The sequence below is a fragment of the Arachis hypogaea genome, chromosome 9 (assembly GCF_003086295.3).
Source record: "Arachis hypogaea cultivar Tifrunner chromosome 9, arahy.Tifrunner.gnm2.J5K5, whole genome shotgun sequence".
Lineage (NCBI taxonomy): Eukaryota > Viridiplantae > Streptophyta > Magnoliopsida > Fabales > Fabaceae > Arachis > Arachis hypogaea.
Window position 1 is genome coordinate 106,969,041 of NC_092044.1, and position 19,004 is coordinate 106,988,044.

Below are 19,004 nucleotides of genomic sequence, written 5' to 3' on the forward strand. Positions count from 1 at the left end.
TTCCTTATACTCAATTTTTTTATTCATTGAGTTCCTATGACTTAGGTTATTTTTGCGATGCATTTTTTCTCCTACTCGGTTTTTCGTCTCGACTTATGAGTCGGAGTGTCTCCGAGTTTCTCATGATCAACTTTTATAACCTCTTTATACAGACTTGTACCTCGTCGTTTTATCCTGACAACCATCTAGGTCGGTTCATGGGATTTTCACGCTTTGTCAAGCTTAAGTCGGCGCGTTTCGTAGAAAGAAAAATAGACGAGAAGGAATTTATAAGAGATATTGTAAAAGATCTTTATTTATTTGGGAAGGTACCTTATTGCTACTAAGGGTTTTTAATAATCTATTTCCCCTTAGACTCTATTGTGATGCCTCATTAAAAACCCTTCTTCAGAAAAAACCCTTTGATTTTTGGGAAAAATCGTGAAGTTGGGAAAAGAGTACATCAGGGAGTAGAGTTCGCATTTAACTATAGTACCTTTTCAGGTTACAAGCATGCCACGACCTTGGTAACTCGGTGTCGTTTAGGTCGGTCACCTTATAATAGCCTTTTCCTAGGACTTCCCTAATCTTGTATGGTCCTTCCAATTAGCGGCGAGCTTTCCTTCCCCAGACTTGTTGACTCCTATGTCATTTCTGATTAAGACCAAGTCGTCTGCGGTGAAGCTCCTTCGAATGACTTTTTTGTTGTACCTGATAGTCATCCTTTGTTTCAATGCTGCTTCTCTTATCTGGGCTTGCTCTCGGACTTCGAGGAGCAAATCAAGTTCCTCTTTGTGCCCCTGTATGTTCCCGATTTCATCATGGAGGATCACCCTTGGGCTTTGTTCACTGATTTCCACTGGTATCATAGCTTCTACACCATAGACAAGTCGGAAGGGCGTTTCTCCAGTGGCAGATTGTGGTGTCGTCTAGTAAGCCCACAACACTTGGGGGAGCTCCTCTGTCCAGGCTCCTTTTGCATCTTGTAGTCTTTTCTTTAGCCCTGCCAATTTTACTTTGTTGGCTGCCTCGGCTTGTCCATTTGCTTAGGGATGTTCCACCGAGGTGAACTGGTGTTTGATCTTCATACTGGCCACTAGGTTTCTAAAGGTGGAGTCGGTGAACTGGGTTCTGTTATCTATAGTAATGAAATAAGGTATTCCATACCTTGTGATGATATTTTTGTAGAGGAACCTCCGACTTCTTTGGGCTGTGATGGTGGCTAATGGTTCTGCTTCTATCCCCTTTGTGAAGTAATCTATTCCCACGATTAAGTATTTGACTTGTCCTAGTGCCTAGGGAAAAGGACCTAACAAATCCATTCCCCACTTTGCGAAGGGCCATGGAGAAGTTATACTAATGAGCTCCTTGGGGGAGCCACGTGGAAATTTGCATGCATTTGGCATGGTTGGCACTTTTCACAAATTCTGTGGCATCTTTCTGCAAGGTCGGCCAGTAAAATCCAGCTCGGATTACTTGCCTAGCTAGCGACCTGGCTCTGAGATGGTTTCCGCAGATCCCATTATGAACCTCCTCTAGTACTTCAGTGGTCCTTGAGGTCAGTACGCACTTCAACAATGGCGTTGATATTCCTCTTTTATAAAGGATATTTTTCACTAGAGTGTAATGTTGTGCTTCCCTCCGGATTTTCTTAATCTCTTTTTCCTCTTTGGGGAGGATGTCGAATTTTAGGTATTTGACCAAGGGATTCATCCATCCAAGGTTTAGCCCAGTTACCTCAAGGACATCTCGTTTGTCCTCTACTTTTACCACAGAGGGTTCTTGGAGAGTTTCCTGGATCAAGCTTCTATTATTCCCTCCTGGCTTGGTACTTGCTAACTTGGAGAGGGCGTCTGCTCTGCTATTGAGATCCCGGGTTATGTGCTTAACCTCGGTTTCCGCAAAGTGCCCGAGGTACTCCAGAGTTCTTTCCAAGTATCTTTTCATGTTCGGGTCTTTAGCCTGATACTCTCCATTTATCTGGGAGGTCACCACTTGAGAGTCACTGCATATCATCACTTTTGTTGCACTGACTTCTTTTTCCAGCTTCAATCCTGCGATCAGGGCTTCATATTCTGCCTAATTATTTGAAGCTGGGAATTCAAATTTGATGGATACCTCTATTTGGGTTCCCCTTTCATCAGCCAGTATTATGCCTGCACCACTTCCTGTCTTGTTTGAGGATCCATCTACATAAAGTTCCCATGCAGTTGGCTTTTCCTCTTGATCTCCCGCGTATTCTGCTATGAAGTCGGTGAGGCATTGGGCTTTGATTGCTGTCCGAGTTTCATACTTCAAGTCGAACTCGGAGAGCTCTATTGCCCATTGAACCATTCTCCCTGCAACATCCGTCTTTTGGAGGATTTGCTTCATGGGTTAGTTCGTTCGGAGTCTTATCGTATGAGCTTGAAAGTAAGGTCGTAGCCTCCGTGAGGCTATTACTAAGGAGTAAGCAATTTTTTCTAGTTTGTGGTACCTTAGTTCGGGGCCTTGTAGAACTTTGCTGATGAAGTACATTGGATGTTGTCCGACCTCATCCTCCCTTATCAGGGCTGATGCGACAGCTTTGTCTATTATGGACAGATATATGACGAGATCTTCCCCAACTAGAGGTCGGGTTAGGATTGGAGGTTGGCTCAAGAACCTTTTGAACTCTTGGAATGCTCCTTCGCGTTCTGGAGTCCATTCAAACTGGCATCCCTTTCTTAATAAAGAGAACAGTGGAAGGGATTTTAATGCTGATCCTGCCAAGAACCTGGAGAGGGCTGCAAGTCGGCCATTTAGTTGTTGAACCTCCCTTAAGCAAGTCAGGCTCTTCATTTCCAGTATATCTTGACACTTATCGGGGTTTGCTTCAATCCCTCTTTGCGTCAGCATAAACCCTAGGAATTTTCCGGCCTCCACTGCGAAGGTACACTTTGCGGGATTTAGCCTCATCCCGTGTAACCTTATGGTGTCGAAGACTTGCGAGAGGTCTGTCAAGAGATAAGCTTCTTCCTTAGTTTTTACTAGCATATCGTCTACGTAGACTTCCATTAAGCTCCCGAGGTGGGGGCGAACACCTTGTTCATCAGTCTTTGGTATGTGGCCCCTGCATTTTTTAATCCAAATGGCATGACCACGTAGCATAAATTTGCTCGGGGCATGATGAACGATGTTTTCTCTTGGTCTGGCTCATACATAGGGATTTGATTATATCCCGAGTAGGCATCCATGAACGACAAGTATTGATACCCCGAGCTAGAGTCTACTAGAGTATCAATACTTGGGAGTGGATAAGGGTCCTTGGGACACGCCTTAAGTCGGTGTAGTCGACGCACATCCTCTATTGGCCGTTTTGCTTCTTGACTAGCACTACATTTGCTAGCCATGTTGGATATTTAACTTCTCTGATGAAGCCAGCTTCTAGGAGTGCCTGTACTTGCTCCTCCACCACTAGGGCTCGTTCCGGGCCGAGCTTGCGCCTTCGCTATTGTACAGGTCGGGATCCTGGATACACTGAGAGCTTGTGGGACATAAGCTCGGGATCTATCCCAGGCATGTCGGAGGCTTTCCAGGCAAAGAAGTCAGAATTGTCTCTTAGGAGCTTAGTCAACCCTTGCTTCAGGGTTTCCCTTAGGTTGGCTCCTATGTTGGTATTTTTCCCCTCCTCTTTGCCGACCTGTATTTTCTCAGTTTTTCCTCCTGGCTGTGGTCACAACTCTTCTTTGGCCCTTGCACCGCCGAGCTCTATGGTGTGAACCTCGTTGCCTTTTCCCCTTAGGTTCAGGCTTTCATTGTAGCACTTTCTTGCCAATTTCTGGTCTCCCCGCACCGTTGCTACCCCCGCTGTTGTCAGGAATTTCATGCAGAGATGGGGGGTGGATACCACTGCTCCGAGTCCATTTAGGGTAGCTCTTCTGATTAGGGCATTATATGCTGACCCCACGTCGATGACTATGAAGTCTATACTCAGAGTTTTGGATTTTTTTCCTCTTTCCAAAGGTAGTATGAAGGGGTAAGAATCCCAGTGGCTTTATTGGCATGTCGCCTAGCCCGTATAAGGTGTCGGGGTAGGCTCTTAGCTCCCTCTCATCCAAACCTAGCTTGTCAAACGCGAGTTTGAAAAGGATGTCCGCCGAGCTTCCTTGACCTACTAGAGTTCTATGGAGATGGGCATTGGCTAGGATCATAGTTATCACCACTGGATCGTCGTGTCCAGGGATTACTCCTTGCCCATCCTCCTTTGTAAATGAGATGGTGGGAAGGTCGGGCGATTCGCTCCCGACCTGGTAGACTCGCTTGAGGTGTCTCTTGCGAGAGGACTTGGTGAGTCCCCCTCCCGCGAATCCACCTGAGATCATATGTATATGTCTCTCCGGAGTCTGCGGTGGTGGTTCTCTTCTATCCACATCATCTCGCTTTCTCTTCCCATGATTGTCCGACCTTTCCATGAGATATCTGTCAAGTCGACCTTCTCTGGCCAGCTTTTCTATCACATTTTTGAGGTCGTAACAGTCGTTTGTTGAGTGACCATGTATTTTATGGTACTCGCAGTAATCGCTGCAACTCCCCCTATTTTATTTTTAATGGGCCTGGGAGGCGACAGCCTTTCAGTATTGCAAATTTCTTGTATACGTCCACTATAGAAACCTTTAGAGGAGTATAAGAGTGATATTTCCTGGCTCTGTTGAGACCGAGGTCTTCTTTCTTCTTGGGCTCCCTCTCCCTCTCTTTTATCGAGGGTGGGTGCCCAGGTCGCCAACTCGACTCTCTCAGTCTGGCATTTTCCTCCATGTTGATGTACTTTTCCGCTCTCTCCTGTACATCACTCAAAGAGGTCGGGTGCCTTTTTGATATGGACTGTGAGAAGGGTCCTTCCCTAAGTCCATTTACTAATCACGTGATAACTACCTCTATGGGCAGATCTTGAATTTCCAAACACGCTTTATTGAACCTTTCCATGTAATCACGCAGAGGTTCCCCGACCTCCTGTTTAACTCTGGTGCACGAAATTGCAATCACACTTTTGCAACCCCGCACAACTAACCAGCAAGTGCACTGGGTCGTCCAAGTAATACCTTACGTGAGTAAGGGTCGATCCCACGAAGATTGTCGGCTTGAAGCAAGCTATGGTTATCTTGTAAATCTTAGTCAGGATATCAGAAATTATCAGGATTGATTGTGAAAAGTAAAAGAACATGAAATAAGTACTTGTTTTGCAGTGATAGAGAATAGGTTGAGGTTTTGGAGATGCTCCATCTTCTGAATCTCTGCTTTCCTACTGTCTTCTTCTTCAAGCACGCAAGGCTCCTTCCATGGCAAGCTGTATGCAAGGGTTTCACCGTTGTCAATGGCTACCTCCCATCCTCTCAGTGGAAATGTTCAACGCACCCTGTCACGGCACGGCTATCCATCTGTCGGTTCTCAATCAGGCCGGAATAGAATCCAGTGATTCTTTTGCGTCTGTCACTAACGCCCCGCCTTCAGGAGTTTGAAGCTCGTCACAGTCATTCAATCATTGAATCCTACTCAGAATACCACAGACAAGGTTTAGACCTTCCGGATTCTCTTGAATGCCGCCATCAGTTCTAGCTTATACCACGAAGATTCCGGTTAAAGAATCCAAGAGATATCTACTTAATCTAAGGTAGAACGGAGGTAGTTGTCAGGCACACGTTCATAGTTGAGAATGATGATGATTGTCACGGATCATCACATTCATCCGATTTAAGAACAAGTAGTATCTTAGAATGGAAGCAAGCATGATTGAATGAGAAACAATAATAATTGCATTAATCCATCAAGACACAGCAGAGCTCCTCACCCCCAACCATGGGGTTTAGAGACTCATGCTGTGGAAGGTACACAAAGAAACGTGTAAAGTGTCATGAGGTACTGATACAATGTCAAAAGATCCTATTAATAGTAAACTAGTAACCTAGGGTGTACAGAAATGAGTAAATGACGTAAAAATCCACTTCTGGGTCCACTTGGTGTGTGCTTGGGCTGAGCATTGAAGCATTTTCGTGTAGAGACCTTTTCTGGAGTTAAACGCCAGCTTTTATGCCAGTTTGGGCGTTTAACTCCAAGTTTTATGCCAGTTCCAGCGTTAAACGCTGGAATTTCTGAGGCTAATTTGCCACGCCGGTTTGAGCCATCAAATCTCGGGCAAAGTATGGACTATTATACATTGCTGGAAAGCCCAGGATGTCTACTTTCCAATGCCGTTGAGAGCGCGCCAATTGGGCTTCTGTAGCTCCAGAAAAATCCACTTCGAGTGCAGGGAGGTCAGAATCCAACAGCATCTGCAGTTCTTTTCAGTCTCTGAATCAGATTTTTGCTCAGAACCCCCAATTTCAGCCAGAAAAAACCTGAAATCACAGAAAAACACACAAACTCATAGTAAAGTCCAGAAAAGTGAATTTTAACTAAAAACTAATAAAAATATACTAAAAACTAACTAGATCATACTAAAAACATACTAAAAACAATCCCGAAAAGCGTATAAATTATCCGCTCATCACAACACCAAACTTAAATTGTTGCTTGTCCCCAAGCAACTGAAAATCAAAATAGGATAAAAAGAAGAGACTATACTATAGACTCCAAAATATCAAGGAAACTTAGCTCCAATTAGATGAGCGGGACTAGTAGCTTTTTGCCTCCGAACAGTTTTGGCATCTCACTCTATCCTTTGAAGTTCAGAATGATTGGCATCTATAAGAACTCAGAACTCAGATAGTGTTATTGATTCTCCTAGTTAAGTATAATGATTCTTGAACATAGCTAGTATATGAGTCTTGGCTGTGGCCCAAAGCACTCTGTCTTCCAGTATTACCACCGGATACATACATGCCACAAACACATAATTGGGTGAACCTTTTCAGAATGTGACTCAGCTTTGCTAGAGTCCCCAATTAGAGGTGTCCAGGGTTCTTAAGCACACTCTTTTTGCTTTGGATCACAACTTTCTTTTTTTTTTCTTCTCTCTTTTTTTTTCTTTTTTTTTCGATTTTTTTTCTTTTTTTGAATTCACTACTTTTTCTTGCTTCAAGAATCAATCTGATGATTTTTCAGATCCTCAATAACAGTTCTCTTTTTCCCTCATTCTTTCAAGAGCCAACAATTTTAACATTCTTAAAACAACAAATTCAAAAGACATATGCACTGTTCAAGCATTCATTCGGAAAACAAAAATTATTGTCACCACATCAAACTAATTCAACTAGTTTCAAGGATAAATTTCGAAATCCTGTACTTCTTGTTCTTTTGTGATTAAAGCATTTTTCATTTAAGAGAGGTGATGGAGTCATAGGACATTCATAGCTTTAAGACATGAATTTTAAATTTTATTAATTATGAATGAAAAAACAAGACTCAAAAATAAATATAAGATGAGACTAGAAAATAAAAATAGAAAACAAAAATTATTAAATAGGCTTCTAATGATAGAGGTTTTCACAGAGTTAGGACTCAACAACCTTGATTTTGAGAAGTGGATGCTCCCTCAACTTGAGATGAGAGCTTTTGGCGTTTCAACTCTTGGAGTTCACGCCCCTGCTTCTCTTGTTCCTTCAGCAATTTGCAGAGCATGCAATTCTGATTCTGCTGTTCTTCCTTCAGTTGCTCCATAGTTTCTTGTAACTTGATGATAGATGCTTCTAGGCTGGTCCAGTAGTCAATTTTTGGAAATTCAGGGAGGAACTCCTGCGCCCTCCTTTTGATAGAGTTGTCTTGCATTTGTCCTTCCATTGACTTCTTGGTGATTGGATGTTCAATGGGTATGAATTCATCTACTCCCATCTTCACCCCAGCCTCTTTACAGAGCAAGGAAATCAAGCTTGGGTAAGCCAATTTGGCTTCAGTGGAATTTTTATTTGCAATTGTGTAGATCTCACAAGCAATCACATGATGAACCTCCACTTCTTTTCCAAGCATAATGCAATGAATCATCACTGCTCTCTTGATAGTGACCTCAGAACGGTTGCTAGTGGGCAATATGGAACGCCCAATGAAATCTAGCCAACCTCTTGCAATTGGTTTGAGGTCTCCCCTCTTGAGTTGGTTTGGGACACCCTTAGAATTGGTTATCCACTTAGTTCCAGGGAGGCATATGTCCTCTAGAACTTGATCCAACCCTTTATCTGCTCTCACCATTCTCCTATTAAAGGATTCAGGATCATCTTGCAGTTGAGGTAATTTGAAGATTTCTCTTATTTTGTCCAGATGGAAGTACATAACTTTCCCTCTGACCATGGTTCTGTAGGTATGGTAAGCAGTTCCAGTCATTCTCTGCTTATCTGTTAGCCACAGATTTGAGTAGAATTCCTGAACCATATTCCTTCCAACCTTTATCTCAGGATTGGTTAGAACTTCCCATCCTCTGTTTCGAATTTGCTCTTGGATCCCCGGATATTCATCTTCTTTCAGATCAAATTTAACTTCCGGGATCACTGACCTCAGACCCATTATTTTGTGATAATGGTCTTCATGTTCTTTGGTTAAGAACTTCTCTTGATTCCAAAGATTCTTTGGATTGTTCTCTTTCTTTCCTCTTAAATTGGTTTGTTTTCCCTTAGGAGCCATGATCTTGATGAATCTTGGCTTAGTGATCACGGAAAAGCACACCAAACTTAGAGGTTTGCTTGTCCTCAAGCAAAAGAAAAGAAAGAAGAGAGAGAAGAGAAGAGCAAATTCGAATGGTGTGGGGGAATTAGGGGGATGAACGTGAATTTATAAAGGGGGGAGGAGAGATTTCGAAAAAAAAGAAAAATTTGAAAGGAGATTTGAGAAGATATGGAAAGAAATTGAGAGAAGGGTGAGTTTTTTTGAACAAAATTTGGGATTGATTTGAGAGATTTGAAGAATGATTTTAGATTTTTGAAAATTTGAAAGTGAATGATGAGAGATTGAAATGTGTTTTTGTAGAAAAGTATGGGTAAGAAAAGGAAAGTTTGAAAAAATTTGACTTGAAAACAAAATTGTGGTCCCCCCCACCTTTCTGGCGTTAAACGCCCAGAATGGCACCCAAACGCCCATTTGTTGCCCCTTTTGGGCGTTTAACCCCCAGCCAGGTGCCCTGGCTGGCGTTAAACGCCAGAATTCCTTTATCACTGGCGTTTTTCTAAACGCCCAGGATGCTGCACACCTGGCGTTAAACGCCCAGAATGGTGCCCATTCTGGCGTTTAACGCCCAAAATGGCACCATTCCTGGCGTTAAACGCCCAGAATGGTACCCATTCTGGCGTTTAACGCCCAAAATGCCCCTTACTGGCGTTTTTTCGCCAGTAAGCTCTTTTTCTCTGCTTTTTGAGCTGAATCCTTCTGTAACTCTGTGAATTCCTTCATTTTTGATACTTGCCTCTGTAAGAACGAATCATATACCCTCCTAATGACTGGGTTGCCTCCCAGCAAGTGCTTCTTTACTGTCTTTAGCTGGACCTTTACTGAGGATCACTCAAGTCTCAGTTTTGAGCATTCCTGCTCAAAATTGCCTTCAAGATAATGCTTGATCCTCTGTCCATTAACAATAAACTTTTTGTCAGAATCAATATCCTGAAGCTCAACATATCCATATGGTGACACTCCTGTAATCACATACGGATCCCTCCACCGGGATTTAAGCTTTCCTGGAAACAGTCTGAGCCTAGAGTTGAAGAGCAGAACTTTTTGTCCTGGCTCAAAGACTCTGGTTGACAACTTCTTGTCATGCCATTTCTTTGCCTTTTCCTTATAAATTTTTGCATTTTCAAAGGCATTGAGTCTGAACTCCTCTAGCTCATTTAGCTGGAGCAATCTTTTTTCACCAGCTAACTGAGCATCCATGTTTAGGAATCTGGTTGCCCAGTAGGCTTTATGCTCCAGTTCCACGGGCAGATGACAGGCCTTCCCATACACCAGTTGGTATGGAGAGGTTCCTATAGGAGTCTTGAATGCTGTTCTGTATGCCCACAGAGCATCATCCAAGCTCTTTGCCCAATCCTTTCTCCGGGCTATCACAGTCCGTTCCAGGATTCTTTTTAGCTCTCTGTTAGAGACTTCAGCTTGCCCATTTGTCTGTGGATGATACGGAGTTGCCACTTTGTGGCTAATTCCATATCTAACCATAGCAGAGTATAGCTGTCTATTGCAGAAATGAGTGCCCCCGTCACTGATTAGTACTCTGGGAACACCAAACCTGCTGAAGATGTGTTTTTGGAAGAATTTTAGCACGGTCTTGGTATCACTAGTGGGTGTAGCAATTGCTTCTACCCACTTAGATACATAGTCCACTGCCACCAGAATGTAAGTGTTTGAGTATGATGGTGGGAATGGCCCCATGAAGTCAATGCCCCATACATCAAACAATTCTATCTCTAATATCCCTTGTTGAGGCATGGCATATCCGTGAGGCAAGTTACCAGCCCTTTGGCAACTGTCACAGTTGCGCACAAACTCTCGGGAATCTTTATAGAGAGTAGGCCAGTAGAAGCCACATTGGAGGACTTTAGTGGCTGTTCGCTCACTTCCAAAATGTCCTCCATACTGTGATCCATGGCAATGCCATAGGATCCTTTGTGCTTCTTCTCTGGGTACACATCTGCGGATCATTCCGTCTGCACATCTCTTAAAGAGATATGGTTCATCCCATAGGTAGTACTTGGCATCTGAAATTAATTTCTTTCTTTGCATTCTGCTGTACTCCTGGGGTATGAACCTCACAGCTTTATAATTTGCAATATCTGCAAACCATGGAGCTTCCTGAATGGCAAAGAGTTGCTCATCTGGGAAGGTCTCAGAGATCTCAGTAGAAGGGAGGGACGCCCCAGCTACTGGTTCTATTCGGGACAGATGATCAGCTACTTGATTCTTTGTCCCTTTTCTGTCTCTTATTTCTATATCAAACTCTTGCAGAAGCAACACCCATCTGATAAGCCTGGGTTTTGAATCCTGCTTTGTGAGTAAGTATTTAAGAGCAGCATGGTCAGTGTACACAACCACTTTGGACCCCACTAGATAGGATCTAAACTTGTCAATGGCATAGACCACTGCAAGTAACTCTTTTTCTGTGGTTGTGTAATTCTTCTGTGCGTCATTTAGAACACGGCTGGCATAATAAATGACGTGCATAAGCTTGTTATACCTCTGTCCCAACACTGCACCAATGGCATGGTCACTGGCATCACACATTAGTTCAAATGGTAATGTCCAATCTGGTGCAGAGATGACTGGTGCTGTGACCAGCTTAGCTTTCAGGGTCTCAAATGCCTGCAGACACTGTGTGTCAAACACAAATGGTGTGTCAGCAGCTAGCAGGTTACTCAAAGGTTTTGCAATTTTCGAAAAATCCTTTATGAACCTTCTGTAGAATCCTGCATGCCCCAGAAAGCTTCTGATTGCCTTAACATTGGCAGGTGGTGGTAATTTTTCAATTACCTCTACCTTTGCCTTATCCACCTCTATTCCCCTGCTTGAAATTTTGTGCCCAAGGACAATTCCTTCAGTCACCATAAAGTGACATTTCTCCCAGTTTAAAACCAGGTTAGTCTCTTGGCATCTTTTCAGGACAAGTGCTAGGTGATTAAGACATGAGCTAAATGAGTCTCCGTATACTGAGAAGTCATCCATGAAGACTTCCAGAAATTTCTCTACCATATCTGAGAAGATAGAGAGCATGCACCTTTGAAAGGTTGCAGGTGCATTGCACAGACCAAAAGGCATCCTTCTGTAGGCAAACACGCCAGAAGGGCAAGTAAATGCTGTTTTCTCTTGGTCCTGAGGGTCTACTGCAATTTGGTTGTAGCCTGAATAGCCATCCAAAAAGCAGTAATAATCATGACCAGCTAGTCTTTCTAGCATTTGGTCTATGAATGGTAAAGGAAAATGATCCTTTCTGGTGGCTGTATTGAGCCTTCTGTAGTCAATACACATACGCCACCCTGTGACTGTTCTTGTAGGAACCAATTCATTTTTTTCATTATGAACCACTGTCATGCCTCCCTTTTTGGGGACAACTTGGACAGGGCTCACCCAGGGGCTATCAGAAATAGGATAAATAATCCCAGCCTCTAGTAATTTAGTGACCTCTTTCTGCACCACCTCCTTCATGGCTGGATTTAGCCTCCTTTGTGGTTGGACCACTGGTTTGGCATTATCCTCCAACAGGATCTTGTGCATGCATCTAGCTGGGCTAATGCCCTTGAGATCACTTATGGACCACCCAAGAGCTGTCTTGTGTGTCCTTAGCACTTGAATCAGTGCTTCCTCTTCCTGTGGATTTAAAGCAGAGCTTATAATCACTGGAAAAGTGTCACCCTCTCCCAGAAATGCATACTTCAGGGATGGTGGTAGTGGTTTGAGTTTATGTTTGGGAGGCTTATCCTCCTCCTGAGGAATTTTCGAAAATTCCTTTGTTTCCACTGATTCTTCTTGATCAGGTTGAGTATCCTTGAAGATGTCCTCAAGCTCTGATTCTAGGCTTTCAGTCATATTGATCTCTTCTACCAGAGAGTCAATAATGTCAGCGCCCATGCAGTCATTTGGTGTGTCTGGATGCTGCATAGCTTTTACAGCATTCAACTTGAACTCATCCTCATTGACTCTCAAGGTTACTTCCCCTTTTTGTACATCAATGAGAGTTCGTCCAGTTGCTAGGAAAGGTCTTCCTAGAATGAGAGTTGCACTTTTGTGCTCTTCCATTTCCAGCACCACAAAGTCAGTTGGAAAGGCGAATGGCCCAACCTTGACAATCATATCCTCTATTATGCCTGATGGATATTTAATGGAGCCATCAGCAAGTTGGAGGCATATCCGGGTTGGTTTGACTTCTCCAGTCAACCCAAGCTTTCTGATAGTGGATGCAGGTATTAGATTGATGCTTGCTCCAAGATCACACAGGGCTGTCTTGGTGCAAGCACCTTCTAATGTGCATGGTATCATAAAGCTTCCTGGATCTTGAAGCTTTTCTGGTAAGCTTTTTAGAATGACTGCACTGCATTCTTCAGTGAGAAACACTTTTTCAGTTTCTCTCCAATCCTTCTTATGACTTAAGATTTCTTTCATGAACTTAGCATAAGAAGGTATTTGCTCAAGTGCCTCTGCAAACGGAATCTTTATTTCAAGAGTCCTTAGATAGTCTGCAAAGCGGGCAAATTGCTTATCCTGTTCCGCTTGGCGGAGTTTTTGAGGATAAGGCATCTTGGCTTTATATTCTTCAACCTTAGATGCTGCAGGTCTATTCCTTACAGAAGTGGTTGAAGAAGCCTTGTTAGAGGGATTACTGTCAGCACTCTCAGGTGTCTGATCCTCCCTTGGCGTCTGAACGCCAGGATTGGGTAGAAAATGGGCGTTTAACGCCAACTTTTCCCCCTTTTCTGGCGTTTGAACGCCAGAACTGGGCAGGGAGTGGGCGTTTAACGCCAGCTTTCCCTCCCTTTCTGGCGTTTGAACGCCAATAACATTCCTCTCTGGGCTCTTACTGTCCTCAGAGGGATTTTGAACAGTGGTTTGGTTATCCCCTGTCAATTGTTCCTTGTTTGGCTTTTTGCTACTTTGAGCAGTGTTATTCAGTGTCTTCCCACTCCTCAGTTGAACTGCTTGACATTCCTCTGTTATCTATTTAGATATTTGCTGTTTAGCTTGATTCAACTGCAGTTCCATGTTCTTGTTAGCAACTTTAGTTTCATGGAGCATCTCTTTAAATTCTGCTAACTGTTCTGTCATCAGGAGCAATTGTTGATTAAGCTCAATCATCTGTTCTTGAGGATTAGGATCAGTGGCTAGTGCCATGACTTCCTCTTTTAGAGAGAACTCATTGCTAGAGTACAAATATTGGTTTCTAGCAACAGTGTCTATAAGCTCTTGAGCTTCTTCAATTGTCTTCCTCATGTGTATAGATCCACCAGCTGAGTGGTCTAAAGACATCTGAGCTTTTTCTGTAAGCCCATAGTAGAAGATGTCTAACTGTACCCACTCTGAAAACATTTTAGAGGGGCACTTTCTTAGCATACCTCTATACCTCTCCCAGGCATTATAAAGGGATTCATTATCCTCTTGTTTAAAGCCTTGGATGTCCAGCCTTAGCTGTGTCATCCTCTTTGGAGGGTAAAAGTGATTCAAGAATTTGTCTGATAACTGTTTCCATGTCTTTATGCTTGCTGTAGGTTGGTTATTCAACCACCTTTTAGCTTGATCCTTTATAGCAAATGGAAACAGTAATAGTCTGTAGACATGCTGATCTACCTCTTTATCATGTACTGTGTCAGCAATTTGTAAGAATTGTGCCAGAAACTCAGTAGGTTCTTCCTGTGGAAGACCAGAATACTGGCAATTTTGCTGCACTATGATAATGAGTTGAGGATTTAGCTCAAAGCTGCTTGCTTTGATGGGAGGTGTACAGATGCTACTCCCATATGCAGCTGTAATGGGGTTAGCATATGACCCCAGAGTCCTTCTGGACTGATCAATCCCACTTAGGTCCATAATGGATAAAGGGAATTGTTTTGCAAATAGATAAAATATTTTTTTTTGAATTAAACAAAAAAATAAAATAAAATAAAAGGAGATTAAGATAAAAATTCGAAAATCAAAAAGAAAATAAGATCAAAGCAAATTGAGAACTGAATCAATTAGTTAATTAAAAAGATTTTGAAAATAGCAATTAAAAAGATATGATTGAAAAATTTTTATGAAAAAGATTTGATTTTTGAAATGAGGAAAGAGAAAAACAACAAAATGACACCAAACTTAAATTTTAGGAAATCAAACACAAATTTTTCGAAAATTTTAAAGGAAAAACACAAACAGGACACCAAACTTAGATTTTTTAAGGATCAAAAAGGACTAAGGACATGCAAATTCGAAAATTTAGAAGAAAAACAAAAGCATGCAATTGACACCAAACTTAAAATATGAAACTAGACTCAACTAAAAGATTCTAAACCAACAAAAATAAAACAGTCCTAATCTAAGCAACAAGATAAGCCGTCAGTTGTCCAAACTCAACAATCCCCGGCAACGGCGCCAAAAACTTGGTGCACGAAATTGCAATCACACTTTTGCAACCCCGCACAACTAACCAGCAAGTGCACTGGGTCGTCCAAGTAATACCTTACGTGAGTAAGGGTCGATCCCACGGAGATTGTCGGCTTGAAGCAAGCTATGGTTATCTTGTAAATCTTAGTCAGGATATCAGAAATTATCAGGATTGATTGTGAAAAGTAAAAGAACATGAAATAAGTACTTGTTTTGCAGTGATAGAGAATAGGTTGAGGTTTTGGAGATGCTCCATCTTCTGAATCTCTGCTTTCCTACTGTCTTCTTCTTCAAGCACGCAAGGCTCCTTCCATGGCAAGTTGTATGCAAGGGTTTCACCGTTGTCAATGGCTACCTCCCATCCTCTCAGTGGAAATGTTCAACGCACCCTGTCACGGCACGGCTATCCATCTGTCGGTTCTCAATCAGGCCGGAATAGAATCCAGTGATTCTTTTGCATCTGTCACTAACGCCCCGCCTTCAGGAGTTTGAAGCTCGTCACAGTCATTCAATCATTGAATCCTACTCAGAATACCACAGACAAGGTTTAGACCTTCCGGATTCTCTTGAATGCCGCCATCAGTTCTAGCTTATACCACGAAGATTCCGGTTAAAGAATCCAAGAGATATCTACTTAATCTAAGGTAGAACGGAGGTGGTTGTCAGGCACACGTTCATAGTTGAGAATGATGATGATTGTCACGGATCATCACATTCATCCGATTTAAGAACAAGTAGTATCTTAGAATTGAAGCAAGCATGATTGAATGAGAAACAATAATAATTGCATTAATCCATCAAGACACAGCAGAGCTCCTCACCCCCAACCATGGGGTTTAGAGACTCATGCTGTGGAAGGTACACAAAGAAACGTGTAAAGTGTCATGAGGTACTGATACAATGTCAAAAGATCCTATTAATAGTAAACTAGTAACCTAGGGTGTACAGAAATGAGTAAATGACGTAAAAATCCACTTCTGGGTCCACTTGGTGTGTGCTTGGGCTGAGCATTGAAGCATTTTCGTGTAGAGACCTTTTCTGGAGTTAAACGCCAGCTTTTATGCCAGTTTGGGCGTTTAACTCCAAGTTTTATGCCAGTTCCAGCGTTAAACGCTGGAATTTCTGAGGCTGATTTGCCACGCCGGTTTGGGCCATCAAATCTCGGGCAAAGTATGGACTATTATACATTGCTGGAAAGCCCAGGATGTCTACTTTCCAATGACGTTGAGAGCGCGCCAATTGGGTTTTTGTAGCTCCAGAAAATCCACTTCGAGTGCAGGGAGGTCAGAATCCAACAGCATCTGCAGTCCTTTTCAGTCTCTGAATCAGATTTTTGCTCAGAACCCCCAATTTCAGCCAGAAAAAACCTGAAATCACAGAAAAACACACAAACTCATAGTAAAGTCCAGAAAAGTGAATTTTAACTAAAAACTAATAAAAATATACTAAAAACTAACTAGATCATACTAAAAACATACTAAAAACAATGCCAAAAAGCGTATAAATTATCCGCTCATCAAACTCCCAAGAGGCTCGGTGCGTGTTTTACTTTATCCTTCTGGTTGGAGAATCACATCAGAAATCTTCTTGAGAGGTCCTTAAAGCTGGTAACCAACCTTGGAGGGAGGCTATCAAACCACTTCATCGCCGCTTTTGACAGGGTGGTCGGAAAAGCCTTGCAACGTGTTGCATCAGAAGCATCAGCCAGATACATCCGACTTTTGAAATTGCTTAAATGATGCTTTGGGTCTGTGGTTCCGTCATAGAGGTTCATATCAGGGCTTTTGAAGTTTCTTGGAACCTTTGCCCTCATTATGTCCTCGCTGAATGGGTCCTCTCCTCCCAAGGGTGACTCTTCTCGGTTGCCGCAGGAGTTTCGGCCTTTAAGGGAGGATTCAAGCTTTGTGAGTTTTTCTTCCAACTCTTTTCATCGTTCTATTTCCTCCCTGAGGTTTCGCTCTGCCTCTCGTTATCGTTCTAGTGCCTGTTCCAGTTGCTCCAGACGACCTTGGTGGTCGTGGACCAGTCCCATTAGCTCGGTTGCATGGGGTGGCCCTTCCTTTCTGGACTCTCGTCCTTCCAAGGAATTTGCCTTTGGGTTTTTGAGCCCAGAGGTGCCTTCTTTATGCTGGTCGCTGGTTCCTTGATGAAGGGTCAGGTCTGCGTCATTGTTTCCGGTATCTGGATTTTCTTTCTCGGAATCAAACGTTGTATGTCCATCTTCTGGTGAGTTGTCCGCCATTACTGGTTTATCTCTCGGTTCTCCGGCAACGGCGCCAATGTTACGTTGGGTAACCGGAGGTAATGGGCTTGACTTGTTAGGTTGGCCCAATCGTTAGTGGAGAGAAACCTTCGAAGAGAATCGTGCTTCTAGGCTTTCGTCCGACTTGTGAGTACGAGTGAATGGGGGTGGTACCTGCAAAGATACTCCGACACTTAAGTCAGCAAGGGTGCAAGCAGGTCTAGAGAGTATTGGGACTTAGAGATACCTGATGGATGTCAGTGTATTTATAGTGGTGAACCAATAACCACCGTTGGAGTAGTTCCACTTTTTAGGGTGTATAACCGTCCCTTTATCTTAGGGAGGTTACGATATGGCTTCTGGAAGTGGGTAGAGAGATTTTAGGGGCAGTTACTCATTTGAATGAGTGTTTATCGGCCAGCTAATCTTCGTCCCCGACTTCTTTGGAGTAAGTCGTGGTGAGAACTAACTTCGTAGGGAGAAGGTCGGTATAGGGCGAGGCTCAATCCTTTGGATTGGGCCTTTCGTTGGGTCCTGGGCCTTATCATTGGGTTAGGGTATGAACAATTTTATTTATAAATTTTATCTATTATTTAATTTTAAAATTTATTTTTTATTTTATAATTATTATTTTATTATTTATCATTTATATTTATTAACAATTAGAAACAGTAATAAAATAGATTTTCTATCAGTCACTAAAAAATAGATATTTCATTAATCGTGACTTTCATAAATATTTTAATAATGTGAATTAACGAATTTTTTTTATCTGTTACATCTGTAAAAATTAGAAAAATCATGTTTGTGTTAATACAATCGATTTATTTAACATCAATTGATTGATAAGAAATGAGTAGTGTCAAAAAATCAATTGAAAATATAACACAATCAATTGAATTGCGTACTAGGATATGAATCTTTTTTTGTATTCAATCGATTGGAAGTACGACACAATTGATTGAATTTCGCACGATAATATGGATTTTTTTATTCAATCGATTGAATTGCACATTAGAATATGAGTTTTTTTGTATTCAATCTGTTGGAATATAACACAATCGATTAAATTTTGCATGGGAATATAATTTTTTTTTCTTATTCAATCGATTGGTGATTGTTTTAGAAAAAGAAGGATTTTCCTCATCACAACTAATAGCATATTAGCATTAAAAAGATGAGAATTAAACATGAAGAGTATGAAAATAATTTTATTAATGTTGTATAATATGAATGGGACGAGGAAAGTCTCTAAAGGTTTTGATCATATTGCCAAGAAAAGAAAGACTATGATAAAAAAATTCTTTTATAATTCATGTGTTGGTTATTTTCATCAAATTGATATACATAAAATGTATTACATAATATAATTTACATTACCATTTGCCTACTTAAATTATCTGCATGCTAAAGAGGACTTGTTCTATACATCTATTGTGTAATCTTTTACTTGTCATTTAGATTAGTTTTATTCTTCTAATCAATTTTTTGACATTATTCATTTCTTACTAATCGATTGGTGTCAAATAAATTGATTGAATTAACAACATGATTTTTCTAATTTTTATAGATGTAACAAATCAAGAAAAAAAACTCAATTAAAATTGCCAAAATATTTATATAGGTCACAATTAATAAAAAATCTATTTCGTTGTTGTTTCTAATTGTTAATAAACATAAATGATGAATAATAAAACAATAATTATAAAATAAAAAATAGATTTTAGAATTAAATAATAGATGAATGATTAATTTATAAATTAAATTAAATAAGAAATATTTAGTAATT